Source organism: Triticum dicoccoides, chromosome 4B (genome assembly GCF_002162155.2).
Source record: "Triticum dicoccoides isolate Atlit2015 ecotype Zavitan chromosome 4B, WEW_v2.0, whole genome shotgun sequence".
Lineage (NCBI taxonomy): Eukaryota > Viridiplantae > Streptophyta > Magnoliopsida > Poales > Poaceae > Triticum > Triticum dicoccoides.
Window position 1 is genome coordinate 143,722,893 of NC_041387.1, and position 18,211 is coordinate 143,741,103.

Here is an 18,211-nt window from a genome sequence, read left to right on the forward strand (position 1 = left end):
GGTGCGCGCCACGTCCTCCTCGCCACCTCACCCCGCGCCCCTGGCCACCTCCCGCGGCCCTCGCGGCCCGCTCCAGGCCCGCCCCGGGCCGGATCTGGGCCCGGAGGAGCCCGCGTGCCCCACCGCCTGGTTCCCCGCCGCCCGCAGCGCAAGAGCGCCCCGCTCCCCGCACTCCCGCATGCCTCCTGCCGTCCCGCCCGCCGGCAGCCTCGCCGGAGTGGTGCCGCAGGTCCCCGCCACCGGCCTCCGCCCCCAGCCCGGTCCCGCTCCCTCTCCTTCTCTCGTTTTCCCCCGTGCGCTCTCTGACCCCGTGCGCTCTCTCCATCTCCCGTGCACCCTGCAGGCCCGCATGGAGCTCCGCCGTGCCTCCTCCGGGCGGATCAAGCCCGGAGACGAACGGATCTGCCGCCCCGCTTCCATTCCCGTCCAGATCTGGACCGGCGCCACTCCGGAGCGCCTCCCCACGCTGCCGGCGCCGCCCTTGCCTCATTCCCGCTCGGGTTCGAGGAGGAAGACGACCGGCGCGCCTGCTCGCCCGCATGGGCCGCGTGGTCCCTGCTCTGGCCCAGGCCACGTCTCGACCCGGCCCACCTCCTCGGCCTGCCTCCTCTGCTACCTGGGCTCAGCCTGCTAGGTGGGCCCCGCCTAAAACCCGCCCGTGCGCGATATAACTATATAACGCTCGCTCTGTTTTTTTCCGTTCTGAAAAACTGCTAAGTCCCCAGATTGTGTGTAATTTTCATGCCATGTTCATTGCATCATATCTCTGCATCCGTAGCTCCGTTTCGTGCGTGTAATATGTCAAATTGTTCGTCTCGACGAGTACATCATTTCATTCCATTGCATCATATTCATTTGAGGTCATCTTGATGCCTGAATCATCGTTGTAAGAGTGCTTCATGATGTTTTCTGCTGTCTGTTAACAGAACGAGCTCATTTGTCATTTTTGCCATGATTGATGTGTGCATCCTATGAGGTTGATGTCTACATGTGTTTTGATCTATGCCATGCCATCTTTACAGGAGTGCTTACCATGTATTTTTTTGATCAATGTGGTGACTAGCACAAGCATGCAAACTAGGCATCATGATGTTGCTGATTTTAGTCCCTGTTCTGCTGTTATTTTGATGCCATGTAAACTTGATGCTACAGAGAGATCCATGCATAATTTGAGATACTTCAGTAGGGATGTTTTGAACATATGGTTATTGTCTATCCATCCCTGCCCTTTGTTGCAATTATGGAGTAGTCTAGCATGTCATTTGAGTGCTCTACTTTTGCTTCAAAATGTTTCCTGGCAGATTGTTTACATGTTATTCAATTTAGCCAAGGATGCTATAGTTGATCCTTGCATGCTATGGACTTGTTCTTGCCTTGGATTGTTTCATAAACATGTCTTCTTGATGATGCTATGCTTATATTGTCATGCAATGACTTGTGGTGAGTGATTCGAGCTTGTTAAGTAGTGTACATGATGTTGCTGTTTTGCTAGGCTGAATCTGTTATTTCGTGATGCTATATAAACATGCTTCTACAAATCATTCTATGCATAATCTGGAGATGTTATATAAATATGTTTTGATGTACATGTCATGCTCTATTCATAAATGCCCCTGGTTGCAATTATAACTTGCTGTAGCTTGTTCATATATTGTTCCAAAGTTGCTTCATAATGTTGCTGTTAGCCTGTTAACATTAAGTTCAGTTGTCTCCATGTGTTTTGCTAGTGATCCATGCACCCTATGAACTTGATCTTGCCATGCTTAGCTTCACAAATATGTCTTCTTACTGTTGGTTGCCTTGCCATGCCATGTATTGCTCTTTAGTGAGTTGCACAAGCTCATTTACATGCCTTCATAATTATGTTTCTGTCATGTATGAATCTGTATTATAACTTGCTATGTTTACATGGGTTCCATCATATTTTCTGATCCCTTTTGGCTTATGGTCAGTAAGGGGCTTTTGATATATGCATTTAGTAGATTCATGCCATGCCTTTGTTTGCCATGATAAGTTCCTGTAACATGTTGTTTGATAGCTCTAAACATTGCATCGTGATGTTATTTTCTGCAAAGTCTGAAATTGTTATAACTTGCAATCTTACCATATGTGTTTGAGCATGTTCTATTGATTTCTGGAGATAGCTCAGTGTTCATGTTTTGTTGTGCTTTACCTGTACATCATGCCCATGCCTTTTGTTATTATGTTGTGGTACTGTAGTTTGTTGTTTTGATGCTTGCAATATGCCTAGTTGCTGTTTTGGACAGATTGTTGTTATAACTTGTTTCATGTGTGTGTGTTGAACCGTTGCTCCATTTTGAGTGTGATCTATATGAAACTTGCTTAGAATTGCATGTAGTTTCATATTATCATGTTGCATCCTTGTTTTGAGGTGTTTGCTTGATGTTTGGGTGCATTTCGCATCGATGCCATGTTTAACTTGTTTTGCTCATATCTTCTAGGCCGTAGCTCCGAACTAAATGAACTTTATATGTAACTTGACTAGAATCTCGTGTAGGTCATCTTTGTGCATCTTAACTTGCTGTTTAACAACTCGAACATAAGGTTTATTCAGATCTGGACCAATTTCGAAATTTGCATATGAGGACTTACCGGAATTGTTATATGTTGTTCCCGGCCTCATTTAAACTTGCCTTGATGTGTTGTTCTTGTTTGCATCATCTCTTGCCATGAGTAGCTTCATGTAGCCTTGTCATGCATCATGCTTGTTGTGCATCATGTCTTGTTCATGTGTGGTGTGTTTACTATGTTGTGTGTTTCTTCTCGATAGTTCCTGTTCTGTTGCGATCGTGGGGATTCGTTCATCTACGCTTGGTTCGGCTTCATCCGTTCGTCTTCTTCATGGACTCGTTCTTCTTCCTAGCGGGATTTCAGGCAAGATGACCGTTACCCTGGATCTCACTACTATCATTGCTATGCTAGTTGCTTCGTTCTATCGCTATGCTGCCTTACCTATCTGTTGCTCTTCAAGCCATCCCAAATTGCCATGAACCTCTAACCTTTGACACCTTTCCTATGCAAACCATTGTTTGTCTATGTTACCGCTTTTGATCAGCCCCTCTTATAGCGTTGCTAGTTGCAGGTGAAGTTGAAGATTGCTCCATGGTGGACAGGATTTTGGTTGGGATATCACAATATATCTTATATTATTAATGCATCTATATACTTGGTAAAGGGTGGAAGACTCGGCCTTTTGCCTAGTGTTTTGTTCCACTCTTGCCGCCCTAGTTTCCGTCATACCGGTGTTATGTTCCCGGATTTTGCGTTCCTTATGCGGTCAGGTGATTTATGGGACCCCCTTGACAGTTTGCTTTGAATAAAACTCCTCCAGCAAGGCCCAACCTTGGTTTTACCATCTGCCTCACCACCACCTATCCCTTTCCCTTGGGTCGGCCAACCCGAGGGTCATCTTTATTTTAGCCCCCCCGGGCCAGTGCTTGTCTAAGTGTTGGTCCGAACGGGGCAGACTGCGGGGCCACCTCGGGGCAACTCGAGGGCTGGTTTTACTCGTAGGATGGCTCATCCGGTGTTGCCCTGAGAACGAGATATGTGCAGCTCCTATCGGGATTGTCGGCGCATCGGGCGGCTTTGCTGGTCTTGTTTTACCATTGTCGAAATGTCTGGTAAACCGGGATTCCGAGTCTGATCGGGTCTTCCTGGGAGAAGGTCTATTCCTTCGTTGATCGCGAGAGCTTGTCATGGGCTAAGTTGGGACACCCCTGCAAGGTATAATCTTTCGAAAGCCGTGCCTGCGGTTATAGGCAGATGGGAATTTGTTAATGTCCGGTTGTAGATAACTTGACACCAGATCCGAATTAAAACGCATCAACCGTGTGTGTAGCCGTGATGGTCTCTTTTCGGCGGAGTCTCGGAAGTGAACACGGTTTCTGGGTTATGTTTGACGTAAGTAGGAGTTCAGGATCACTTCTTGATCATTACTAGTTGACGACCGTTCCGCTTGATCTCTTCTCGCTCTTATTTGCGTATGTTAGCCACCATATATGCTTAGTCGCTGCTGCAGCCTCACCATTTTACCCCTTCCTTTCCTTTTAAGCTTTGCTAGTCTTGATACCCATGGTAATGGGATTGCTGAGTCCTCGTGGCTCACAGATTACTACAACAACAGTTGCAGGTACAGGTTCTGCGATGATCATGACGCGAGAGCGATGCTTGCTTGCGTTGAGTTCTTCTTCTGCTTCTTCTTCGATCAGGGGATAGGTTCTAGGTCGGCAGCCTGGGCTAGCAGGGTGGATGTCGTTTGAGTTTCTTTTTGTGTTTCATCCGTAGTCGGATGATGCTCTGATGTATTGCGATGTTGATGTAATGATATCCACCTTGCAAAAGCGTTTCAATATGCGGGTCTATCCTTGGTGGGACCTTCGAGTTCCTTTTGGATAGGGTCGCATATTGGGCATGACAATAGGCATCACGTCCGTGACAAGTAGCCGACTCCTGCCTGCATCTACTACTATTACTCCACACATGGACTGACTCATGCCTGCATCTAGAGTATTAAGTTCATAAGAACAGAGTAACGCTTTAAGCAAGATGAGATGATGTAGAGGGATAAACTCAAGCAATATGATATAAACCCCATCTTTTTATCCTCGATGGCAACAATACAATACGTGCCTTGCAACCCTTTCTGTCACTGGGTAAGGCCACCGCAAGATTGAACCCAAAGCTAAGCACTTCTCCCATGGCAAGAAAGATCAATCTAGTAGGCCAAACCAAACTGATAATTCGAAGAGACTTGCAAAGATAACTCAATCATACATAAAAGAATTCACAGAAGAGTCAAATATTATTCATAGATAAAATTGATTATAAACCCACAATTCATCGGATCTCGACAAACACACCGCAAAAAGAGTTTACATCGAATAGATCTCCACAAGAGAGGGGGAGAACATTGTATTGAGATCCAAAAAGAGAGAAGAAGCCATCTAGCTAATAACTATGGACCCGTAGGTCTGTGGTAAACTACTCACAACTCATCGGAGGGGCAAGGATGTTGATGTAGAGGCCCTCCATGGTCGATTTCCCCTCCGGCAGAACACCGGCGAAGGCTCCAAGATGGAATCTCGCGGATACAGAAGGTTACGATGGTGGAAATTGTGTTTCGTCTGCTCCCCGGATGTTTTCGGGGTACGTAGGTATATATAGGAGGAAGAAGTACGTCGGTGGACGCCCAAGGGGCCCACAAGATAGGGGGCGTGCCCTATAGGGGGGTGGGCGCCCTCCTATCTCGTGGAGGCCTCGGCTGCTTCTTGACTTGCACTCCAAGTCCTCTGGATCACGTTCGTTCCAAAAATCACGCTCCCGAAGGTTTCATTCCGTTTGGACTCCGTTTGATATTCCTTTTCTTCGAAATACTGAATTAGGCAAAAAAATAGCAATACGGGCTGGGCCTCCGGTTAGTAGGTTAGTCCCAAAAATGATATAAATGTGTAAAATAAAGCCCATAAACATCCAAAAGGGGTAATATAATAGCATGGAACAATCTAAAATTATAGATACATTGCAGACGTATCAGCACCATGGACTCTATAGCTATGGCAAGACGGAGAAGAAGAAGGAGCAGACAGAGAGAAGATGGAGATGAGCGAAGGGGGCTCTACCCCTCCTCCTCATTTATAGATGGAGGGAGGCCAACCGCCGGCCTCCATGATCCCATGCAATGATGGTTTTTCTCTGCATGTAGCAGGGACTCATCATGTCGAACGGTTGCCGAGGCTGCATGGGGAAGCAGAGATGCTGTGGGGACCCCGACTCGCAAGTCGTGATCACCGAATGCACGTGTACAGTGATCCCAGAGATCAATGCTCACTGAACACACAGAAGCTGAATAACAAGAGTCTTACATCCATACATACCGTCTTACACAAATAGTGACCAACATGGTCAAGTCTTACATCGATAAAGCCTTAAGGGCTGAACATCAAATGAAACATAGCAGCGGAAATCGTCGTCGATAAGTAGAACCCATGCCATCTGCCTTAACCCTACAGGCAATCTGACTGGGAACGTCCTAGTTCGCATGACCGTCTCCAAAGAACTCTTCTTCGAACTCCGGTTCTCCCATGCCTGGTCAATTAAATAACCAGTGGCAAGCCAATGAGTACTTTGAATGTACTCGCAAGCAACCCATGATTTGGTTCAAGGTACAGTAATGCATGACATAGGTAAAGTTTTGCATAAAGCTAGTTTTGAGTGCAGGACATGTTCAACATCCTATAAAGCATGCATCAAGAGAATTCAAGTAACCATAAGATCTGGTCACAGATATCAACATAAATAGAAAGGGGCACCAACCCATTTATCATGAACAGAGAGGGCACCAACCCATCTCAATCGTGTCAAGTCCTCTGACTTGATCCAAGACAACACCATCATCTCACACACACACCGGGTTTGAAAACAAGTGGACGTAGCCCAAGAGCGGTTACCCAACTGTCCTTGACCGTGGACACGGCTATTCGAATAGTTTTACACTCTGCAGAGGTTGCACACTTTACCCACTAGATCCGGGGAACTTCCGTGTCATCCACGACCCGCGGTACCTCAAGTACCCGGGGTAAGCACCCGATCACTACCTTTCCCTAGACGACACTAACATGGAGTCCACTCGATTGGTAGTAACCCCCGTGCCGAACATTTCACATCATAAAGTTGTGGAGCCTCGCTCCCATTTTCATCACATACCACAAGCACGGGGTACCAACGGTGTGTCCGGTGCCCTGTGAAAACAGTCATGGCCGCCCTACCTGGCACGACACCGTCCCAAGAGAGAGCACCAACTCTCCCCCGTCACTAGTAATGCGGGCTCCAAGCTAGTATCGGTCTAGGTACTCAATAATGCCCTTTCCCATATAAGGGTAGAGTGGTCGCGCATGTAAGGTTGGAATAACGGTCGCAACTCCGACCAATCCGTTTTGAAAACAACACACACCTTCCTTGGCACACCACTTCGTCATCAAGTGGTCACCCATCTCATCATCTCCCTCGGGCATAGGTGGCACCCGACGGGGTTTTCGAAAAGACTTTTGAAATCACATTGCCTCCTTCACCATGCACAAACCCACCCTATTTGCGTAGCATCTACGTTTGCATCCTATCTACTCCCACCGGCATAACCCTCATAAGAAGGTAGGGCCAGGCACACTGCAAGTATCAACGAGGAAGTAATCGTGGTAACCAACCCACGTGGTTCACCATCTCATCATGATTCCGATGCATCGATAATAAAGAGCTAAAAATGACATGCATATAAAAGGGGTATCATAGTCATGGTCAAAGGGCTGCTTGCCTTGGTTGGCTTGATCTTCAAAGTCTTCAGGCTCTGCTCCTCCTTCCTCCTCAGCTACCTCGTCAAACACGGGATCTAACGTCGCAAGAAAACAACGGGAAAAATAAGACAATAATAAAAACAGAAAAGTCAAAGTGCTCACAAAAATGTCAACTTATTTTTGTAAAATACTAAGAGGAAAGCTAGGAAGGGGACAACTTTTGGTTTTGGTTTTGGAGCAGCAAAATAGGAGTTATGGATTTTCAAAGGCCTATTTAAATGCTAAAAACCACATTTAAATATTTACAGAGAATAAAAGGTGGTTGGATTTGAATGAAAGTTGCACCATTAAATAGGTTCAATATTCTAGGAATTTAGAAATTGGAATCAATGCATTTGGATTAATATTCTGCCCTGTGGAATTTTTGGAAATAATACAGAAAAGGAAAAAGAGAAACGGCGCTGTGCCACTGGGCCAGAGAGGCCACAGCAGCAGCAGGCCCAGGGGGGGGGAAACCCAGCCCACGCGGCCGCCACATCGAAGGCGTAAAGGCTGAATACGCCTTCAGCCGACGGCGGATCGGTGCGCGCGTGCGCGCACGTTTTAAACCTGACGGGTGGATCCCACCCGTCAGGGCGTGTGGCTGACGGGCCGGCCCCACGGCGGCCGTCGTCTACCTCCGGCCAGAGGCGACGGCGAGCTCGCCGGCGGCGATACAGGGCACGGGAAGGGGCGCGGAGGCTACCGTTGGACTCAGGAGCGAGTCGCGGTTCTGGTGGTGGTGGAGACGGTCGCCGGGGTGGCCTGCTTCGCCGGCGACGAGGTCCCGCGGCGGAGGTGCTTTGGGCGCCGGTGGTTCCGGCCGTTTCCGGCTGCAAAACGAGGGGGAAAGAGAGGGGAAAGCATCAGTGAGGCGAGGGGAGTCCAGTTCGAGAGAGAAAAGGAGCGGAGGAGGCCTGTACCCGCAGATCGACGGCGACCCGAGGCGGCGGAGCTCGAGCTCGATCTCGAGCTCGGGCGGCTCTGGAGAGAAGTGGGTGGTTCCGGGGGTGGATTGGGTGTGTGGAGGGGCGACAGGGAGGAAGAGGAGGGCTCGGGAGCGCCTTATATAGGCTGGCCGCGGTTCACCGTGGGCGTGGCCTACGGGCGCCCGCGGGATCGGCTCTGGAAGCCGTTGGAGAGAGGTTGGAGCTGTCCACGGCGCTCGTGGGGATGGAGTAGGGCGCCAGGGAGGAGGAGAGAGAGCGGGGGAGTGTTCTGCCGCCCGCGCGTGTGAGGCCGGCCATTGGCCGAGCCGGGCGGCGTCGGGCACGCGCTGCAGGAGGGGAGAGAGAGGGAGGGACAATGGGGACGGCACGGCGGCGTGTCGCAGACGTCAAGACACATCAACTGGCGCGATGGGAAGGCACGAGGCGGTCGGGAGGCGCGGTGTCAACGGTCGGCGCTCTGGCAGGCGCTCCAGAGCGCGACTTTGGCCGGCATCCACGGGTTTTCCGCGTCGCGCGCGCGTCCTTTTCTGTCTGGAGGCTACAGTGGAAGGGGGCAAAACCTGGAAAGAGCCTGGGATGCTCTGGGGTGCAGAGGGGAGAGAGAGAGGCTGGGAGAGAGAAGGGAAGCTGTTGTCCAGAGAGGACAAACGTGATTCCCTCCTTCCTCCACATTGCTTCCTCGGGTAGAAAAGTGTCTAAGTGACAGAGGGGAGTGAGGAGGGGTTGTGGCAAAAAGATGAACTCAAGGAGATTAGTGAAAGTGGCAAAAATAGGCTTTTTAGTATTTTGCCAGAAGGTGTTTGATGGAGTTTTGGGTAAGCTAATGACTCCCACTGGCCAAGATACTCCAAGGGGTGAAATTTCACATATATTTAGGGCCTTCCACCCATTTTGAGCTTATTTGGACAAAGTTGCCAATGCAACTTTTGCAAACCCTAGAAATGGGCAGAAATGGATTTGTGTAGATCCAGTGGAGTAAATCATTTCTCCTTGATGTGCCACTTGGTGTGGTAGCCTTATTTGGTCACATGATCAGGCTCACCAAAGTTGGGGTCCTCGAGAAAAAGTTGGTAGTGCAAAGTAGTTCAAACTTGATTCTGGTCAGAGAGGGTTTTGAGGCACTTTGACCAAGACTTCCTATTCTCCAACCTGTGCCATTTGGTCCAGATGCATCATTAGACCAATGAAGCATGTCCACCAAGTTTGAGCACATTTGGACATACTTGGCAATGTAAAGTTGATCAAACTTCAGAATGGACAGAGATAGTTTTGAGGGGTTTTGATGGTGTTATCTTGTTCTCCAAGTCATGAGACTTGGCAAGATCATCTAATATGTCATATGTGACATGATGGAATTTTCCTGGAATTTCTGGAGAATATTTCCTTTGTAAATATTTCAAAAGCTTGAAATATCCAGAAAGGGTTTTAGAGGGATTTGACCAATATTTTGAGCATGACCAGGTGTTGAAACTCTTATATATGGACAATATATGTCCTATGAGTTTCCCTAAATTTTGTCAAATATTTTTGAAACAGTAAAGTAATTTTTTCCTATTAAAGACCATTTCTGGCCTTAAGAAAAAGCCTTTAAATAAAATAGAACAGTAACTTTTAAAATTATATTTTTGTGGTTCCAGGGCATCCTATATCTAATAGGAGTCTAATATATTTTTGGAAAGATTTTTACTGCCCTTAATCAAGTACTTGTAGTGCAAACCTCAATTCAGGGGTTTTTGGAAAACTAATTTTAGAAAATACTTTCTGGCCAAATTATTTTTGTAAGAAAACTCCATATAGCACTATTCACATGGCATGGTCATTGGTCAGGAGCTTGGGGTAAGGAGGTGGAATATAGAGGGCAGAGTAGTTGACTTCAAGAAGCACTTGAAAGAAACACAGAGAGAAAACCAACTCCAAATAAAAGCCAAAAAAACAATGCAAAAAGTTTTTGTTGGTCCAAATTTTCATGCTTTAATAATGAAAATGAAATGTTACAAAATGCACGGTGTGACAGACCTACCCCCCTTACAAGAATCTCGTCCCCGAGATTCCTAAACTAGGCTTAAAAGAGATACGGAAATTCGGATCTAAGGTAGTCTTCACGCTCCCAAGTTGCTTCTGCTTCAGTGTGGTTGCTCCATTGGACCTTGAAGTACTTGATGGTGCGGCTTCGAGTGCGTCGTTCAGCCTCATCCAGAATGCAGATGGGCCGCTCACGATAAGTCAAATCAGGTTGAAGATCAATGGCTTGATGATTGACGTCCTTGTAGAGGTCGGGCTTGTCTGGAACTTGGAGACACTTCCGGAGTTGTGACACGTGGAACACGTTGTGCACATCAGAAAGTTCAGGTGGAAGTTCCAACTGGTAAGCCACCTCCCCTCGTCGCTCAGTGATCTTGAAGGGCCCAATGTATCTCGGAGCGAGCTTTCCCCTGACATGAAAGCGCTGGGCTCCTTTGAGAGGGGTGACCCGGAGATAGACATGGTCTCCAACTCGGAAGTTTATGTCTCTGCGACGTGAGTCCGCATAGCTCTTCTGCCTTGACTTGGCAGACTTCAGACGCTCTCTGACAAGCTGGACTTGCTCTTCTGCTTCATGAAGGATATCAGGCCCAAAGACGAGTCCTTCTCCGGTCTCCGACCAGTTGAGAGGTGTACGGCACTTCCGCCCGTATAACACTTCAAATGGTGCCATCTGAAGGCTGGCCTGATAACTGTTGTTGTAAGAGAACTCGGCGAAAGGGAGGCAATCTTCCCACTTAGCTCCATAAGCTAAGACACAGGCTCGGAGCATGTCTTCGAGTATTTGATTCACTCGCTCGGTCTGACCTCCGGTCTGTGGGTGGAAAGCAGTGCTGAAGGACAACTTGGTCCCCATAGCCTCCTGGAATTTCTTCCAAAACCTTGAGGTGAACTGGGTTCCTCGATCTGACACAATCTCCTTGGGAACACCATGAAGGCTCACGATTCGGTTGATGTAGAGACTGGCTAACTGGTTCCCCTTGTAGGTCGTCTTGACAGGAATGAAGTGGGCCACCTTGGTCAAATGGTCAACGATGACCCATATTGAGTCATGTCCCTTGCTTGACCTGGGTAAACCGGTGATGAAGTCCATCCCGACTCTGTCCCACTTCCATTCAGGCACCTTAAGGGGTTGCAACAATCCAGCGGGTCGCTGATGCTCAGCTTTGACTCTCTGGCATACGTCGCATTTTGCAACATAGGTGGCAATATCCCTTTTCATCCCGTGCCACCAAAATCTTTCCTTCAGGTCTTGATACATCTTGGTGCCTCCAGGGTGGATGGAATATGGGCTGTCATGAGCTTCTTGCAAGATCAGGTTCTCGAGCTCAACCTTGTTGGGCACGCAGATGCGATTCCCAAACCACACAATTCCTTCCTCATCTTCTGAGAATCCTGAGGCTTTGCCTGCCTTGATCTTCCTCTTGATGCCTTCAATACTCTCATGCCCCTTCTGAGCTTTCTTGATATCATCCATCAAGGTAGGCTTAACTTCGAGGCTGGCCAAGAATCCTGGTGCAACCAGTTCCAACCCGAAGCTTTCAAGTTCTTCATACAAGGCGAGTAGCTTGTGCTTTAGCATAGCATTCAAGGAGCAAGCCTTCCTGCTCAACGCGTCTGCTACCACATTAGCCTTTCCAGGGTGGTATTGAACACTGAGGTCATAATCCTTTATCAACTCTAGCCATCTTCTCTGCCTCATGTTCAATTCCCTCTGAGTGAAAATATACTTCAGACTTTTGTGATCCGTGTATACCTCACATCGCTTCCCCAAGAGGTAATGTCGCCAAGTCTTCAGGGCATGAACCACTGCTGCTAGCTCAAGGTCATGAGTAGCGTAGTTCTCTTCGTGAGGTCGTAGCTGCCTTGAAAGGTAGGCCACGACTCTGCCTTCTTGCATCAGAACACCCCCCAGTCCGATTCTTGACGCATCACAATATATCACAAACTCCTTGTGTATATCTGGTGTGGCCAGAACTGGAGCGGTGGTTAGCCTCTTCTTCAGCTCCTAGAAGCTTTCTTTGCACTTCGGCGTCCATTCGAACTTCTTGTCCTTCTTCAAGAGCTGAGTCATGGGTCGGGCAATGCTTGAGAATCCTTCAACGAACTTGCGGTAATATCCCGCGAGTCCGAGGAAGCTTCTGACTTCCTTCACATTGCTCGGGGATTGCCATCCAGTCACGGCTTCTATCTTGGCAGGGTCGACTGACAATCCCTCTTCTGTTAGAACATGTCCCAGAAATCCAACTTCACACAGCCAGAATTCACACTTGCTGAACTTGGCATACAGTTGGTGCTCTCGAAGCTTGTCTAGGACCATCCTCAAGTGTTGCTCGTGCTCTTCTTCCGACTTCGAGAAGACAAGAATGTCATCAATGAAGACGATGATGAACTTGTCCAAATATTCCATGAAGACCTTATTCATGAGATACATGAAGTAAGCTGGGGCATTGGTCAACCCAAAGGACATGACCGTGCATTCATACAGGCCATATCTGGTTACGAATGCCGTCTTCGGAATATCTTGGGGTCTGATCTTCAGTTGGTAGTACCCAGATCTGAGGTCGATCTTGGAGAACACCTTGGCCCCATTGAGTTGATCAAACAGATCTTCAATCTTGGGAAGTGGGTACTTGTTCTTGATTGTAACCTCGTTGAGGGAGCGGTAGTCAATGCATAAGTGGATGGTACCGTCCTTCTTTGCCACAAACAGAACAGGTGATCCCCAAGGGGAGGCACTAGGGCGGATAAATCCCTTCCTCAACTGCTCTTCCAACTGCTTCTTCAATTCTGCTAACTCCTCCGATCCCATCCTATAAGGCTTCTTATAGATGGGTCCTGCTCCGGGTATGAGCTCGATGATGAACTCAATGTCTCGGTCAGGAGGCATTCCTGGTAGCTCATCAGGAAAAACATCGGGATACTCGCATACTACCGGCACTTGTTCCAATCCAACTTCAGTTAGACAGTTGGCTTGGTTGGCTTGAGCAGAAGAGGGGTTGGAGGCAAATTTGACTTTGACTCCTCGGTCATTGGTCATAGTGACCGTCCGGTTGGCGCAATCAATCAAGCCTTGGTGCTTGCTGAGCCAATCCATTCCCAAGATCACATCCAAGCCTTGTGATTTTAGGATGATAAGGTCTGCTAGGAAGTCTACCCCGTTAATGGTAATCCCGACTCCTTTACATCCTATCTTGGCTCTCATCTCTGCTCCAGGGGTTTGTACCACCATAGGGTTATTCAGGGGTGTAGGGGTCATGCCACTTTTTAATGCAAAACTTTGGGTGACAAAAGAATGCGTGGCTCCAGAATCAAACAAAACAGTTGCGGGTGCTGAATTGACAAGGAACGTACCCAGCACGACGTCCGGGTCTTCCTGGGCTTCTTCTGCGGTGACATGATTCACACGACCCCTGCCATTGTTGGGCAAGTTGCGGGGAGCTTGGTTCCTTGGTGGCATTCCACGGCCTTGTCCCGGGTTCTGCGCATTGGGGCGCGGGGCGTCAGGTTTCTTGTTGGGGCAATACTTGGAGTAATGCCCTGGCTGTCCACATCCGAAACAAGTGACTTGATTGGGGACGACGCCCTTGCCAGCATTGTTATTGGGGTTGTTGTAAGCTGGCCTGGGGTTGGCATACTGCTGAGGTGGATAGTTGGTGCGAGGTGCAGGAGCTCTTGGCTGCTGATAGGTTGGCTTGACCGGGGCTGGCTGCCACGGGCGAGGCTTCTGGTTGCTGGATCTACCCTTGCTGATCATCTTGTGCTTACGAGTGTCATCCAAGGCACGTCGCTTGTCCTCAAGCATGAGTGCCTTGTTCACCAGATCAGGAAAGGTTGGGCAGTCACACACAACAAGCGAGTACTGCAGAGTCTGGTTAAGGCCTTCCATGAAGCGCTCCCTTTTGGCAGCATCAGTGCTGACATCCTCAGGGGCATACCTTGAGAGAACACTGAACTTCTGCATGTACTCCTTGACAGTGCTACTACCTTGCTTCAGGGCTCGGAACTCACGCTTCTTGATGGCCATGATTCCAGAAGGGATGTGGGCCTTGCGGAATTCCGTCTTGAAGGTGTCCCAAGTGATGTCTTGCTCAACATGCATAGCCTTGAATCCATCCCACCAAGCTCTGGCAGTCCTCCCGAGACAGTGGGCAGCATACGCCACTTTATCACGGTCCTCAGTGCATCCGACTAGTGCCAGCAGATCCTCAATGGTGCGGACCCAGTCGTCTGCATCCAGGGGTTCAGCAGTCTCGATGAAAGTGGGTGGTGCATGCTTCTTGAATTCCACCAGTGTGGAACGTCCATGGCCGTGCCCCGCCGGCTGGCGGTTGACAGCCTGAGCAATCATCTGGAGGGCTGCAGTGTTGGCTTGGCGCTCCTCTCGAAAGGCTTGGAGAAGCTGAGCCATATCCATGCTTGGAGGAGGTGGTGGTGGTGGAGTCTGTCCTTGGGCTTGGTCCTGGCTGGCTCCGGCCTCAGCAGAACCTCCGGCTTCTTGCGGCTGGGTAGAGGTACCAGTACGTGTTACAACAGGCATCCTGTTGGAGCGGTCAAGGTCTCATGATTGGGAACAACAATGAGGGAAAGCAGTATAGATGGAATGCCTAGTAAGGGGGTGGTGTGACACAATTTAAGTTAAACAAAGGCCAGAAGGGCCAAACTCATGCATTAAAACCAAATGAGGAATGTAGTCGTTTACAAGTTCCCGAAGGGAAAGTACGACTTCATGAAAGCAAGCTGAACGCAAATGCAACATAACATGGTTTCACAAGAACCATTACAAGGACTCGACTTCGCAAAAGGGGTACACGACCTATCCTACCATAGGCTACGAGCTAGCCTATCCTAGTCCTGAACGGAGTCTAAGTGGTGGAATGCTCGGTCGGGTATTCTGGCTCCTCTGGATCTTCCTCCTCATCTTCATCTGTCTTGGTCTCCTCATCGCTCGAGGAAGCGGGGGAGTGAAGGAGCAGAACACGGCGCTGCTTTGCTGGTGGCGTCTTGAAGAGGTTGCGGTACTCCTTTGCCGTCATACGGCGTGGCTGAGGTGGTCCCTCGGCATGTGCGACCTGTGGGGGTCGTCCGCCTCGATACGCTACTGCGGGCTGTCCAGGGGGCGCTCCATCCTTCTTGATCCTGTCTGCCTTCATCTGAACTATGCGGAGGAGCTCCTTGGTCTCGCGGAGTTCCTTCCGAAGCTCCGTCGACTCCGAGGCCAGGTGTTGTGCCAGACTGTCGGCACACAAGCTGAAGTAGGTCTGGAAGCGGAGAGAAAGTCCCTCGTCCAAGGGCGGTGCTGGTGCGCTGCTCTCGTCATCACCTTCCTTACGATAAGGCAGGTAACGAGTGGCTGGCTCTCTCGCCATCTCTGGCAGGAGATCCCGGAGGCGAGTCAGCGCCTTGAGGGCAGCAGTCTCCATGGCGAGAAGCAGTGTCGCCATCTGGGGTCCCTCAAAGAACCAGCTCGTCGGGGCGTCATTCGCCCTCACGACTACCTCCACGTGATACTCCCTCTTGGTGCTGTCGACCCAGTGCTCGTGGTAGGAGAAGGTGGGGACTCGAGTGAACTGGCACTTCCTGAGGCTATCCTCAAGAAGCACAGGAAACCCAGTGGTCAGGAAGTCCTCGGGTACGGCGGCCATCTACAAAAAGTGGAAGGGAAAGGGTCAATAAAGGAATGTGACCTATGTTTGGGATACTAACATAAACATAGGTATATGGGTAACCTGGTGGATAGTCTCGCTCTAACTAACGTCCATGCTAACTAAGGCTTCCTACAATCAGGATGGCTCTGATACCAGCTCTGTGGGGACCCCGACTCGCAAGTCGTGATCACCGAATGCACGTGTACAGTGATCCCAGAGATCAATGCTCACTGAACACACAGAAGCTGAATAACAAGAGTCTTACATCCATACATACCGTCTTACACAAATAGTGACCAACATGGTCAAGTCATACATCGATAAAGCCTTAAGGGCTGAACATCAAATGAAACATAGCAGCGGAAATCGTCGTCGATAAGTAGAACCCATGCCATCTGCCTTAACCCTACAGGCAATCTGACTGGGAACGTCCTAGTTCGCATGACCGTCTCCAAAGAACTCTTCTTCGAACTCCGGTTCTCCCATGCCTGGTCAATTAAATAACCAGTGGCAAGCCAATGAGTACTTTGAATGTACTCGCAAGCAACCCATGATTTGGTTCAAGGTATAGTAATGCATGACATAGGTAAAGTTTTGCATAAAGCTAGTTTTGAGTGCAGGACATGTTCAACATCCTATAAAGCATGCATCAAGAGAATTCAAGTAACCATAAGATCTGGTCACAGATATCAACATAAATAGAAAGGGGCACCAACCCATTTATCATGAACAGAGAGGGCACCAACCCATCTCAATCGTGTCAAGTCCTCTGACTTGATCCAAGACAACACCATCATCTCACACACACACCGGGTTTGAAAACAAGTGGACGTAGCCCAAGAGAGGTTACCCAACTGTCCTTGACCGTGGACACGGCTATTCGAATAGTTTTACACTCTGCAGAGGTTGCACACTTTACCCACTAGATCCGGGGAACTTCCGTGTCATCCACGACCCGCGGTACCTCAAGTACCCGGGGTAAGCACCCGATCACTACCTTTCCCTAGACGACACTAACATGGAGTCCACTCGATTGGTAGTAACCCCCGTGCCGAACATTTCACATCATAAAGTTGTGGAGCCTCGCTCCCATTTTCATCACATACCACAAGCACGGGGTACCAACGGTGTGTCCGGTGCCCTGTGAAAACAGTCATGGCCGCCCTACCTGGCACGACCCCGTCCCAAGAGAGAGCACCAACTCTCCCCCGTCACTAGTAATGCGGGCTCCAAGCTAGTATCGGTCTAGGTACTCAATAATGCCCTTTCCCATATAAGGGTAGAGTGGTCGCGCATGTAAGGTTGGAATAACGGTCGCAACTCCGACCAATCCGTTTTGAAAACAACACACACCTTCCTTGGCACACCACTTCGTCATCAAGTGGTCACCCATCTCATCATCTCCCTCGGGCATAAGTGGCACCCGACGGGGTTTTCGAAAAGACTTTTGAAATCACATTGCCTCCTTCACCATGCACAAACCCACCCCATTTGCGTAGCATCTACATTTGCATCCTATCTACTCCCACCGGCATAACCCTCATAAGAAGGTAGGGCCAGGCACACTGCAAGTATCAACGAGGAAGTAATCGTGGTAACCAACCCACGTGGTTCACCATCTCATCATGATTCCGATGCATCGATAATAAAGAGCTAAAAATGACATGCATATAAAAGGGGTATCATAGTCATGGTCAAAGGGCTGCTTGCCTTGGTTGGCTTGATCTTCAAAGTCTTCAGGCTCTGCTCCTCCTTCCTCCTCAGCTACCTCGTCAAACACGGGATCTAACGTCGCAAGAAAACAACGGGAAAAATAAGACAATAATAAAAACAGAAAAGTCAAAGTGCTCACAAAAATGTCAACTTATTTTTGTAAAATACTAAGAGGAAAGCTAGGAAGGGGACAACTTTTGGTTTTGGTTTTGGAGCAGCAAAATAGGAGTTATGGATTTTCAAAGGCCTATTTAAATGCTAAAAACCACATTTAAATATTTACAGAGAATAAAAGGTGGTTGGATTTGAATGAAAGTTGCACCATTAAATAGGTTGCAATATTCTAGGAATTTAGAAATTGGAATCAATGCATTTGGATTAATATTCTGCCCTGTGGAATTTTTGGAAATAATACAGAAAAGGAAAAAGAGAAACGGCGCTGTGCCACTGGGCCAGAGAGGCCACAGCAGCAGCAGGCCCAGGGGGGGAAACCCAGCCCACGCGGCCGCCACGTCGAAGGCGTAAAGGC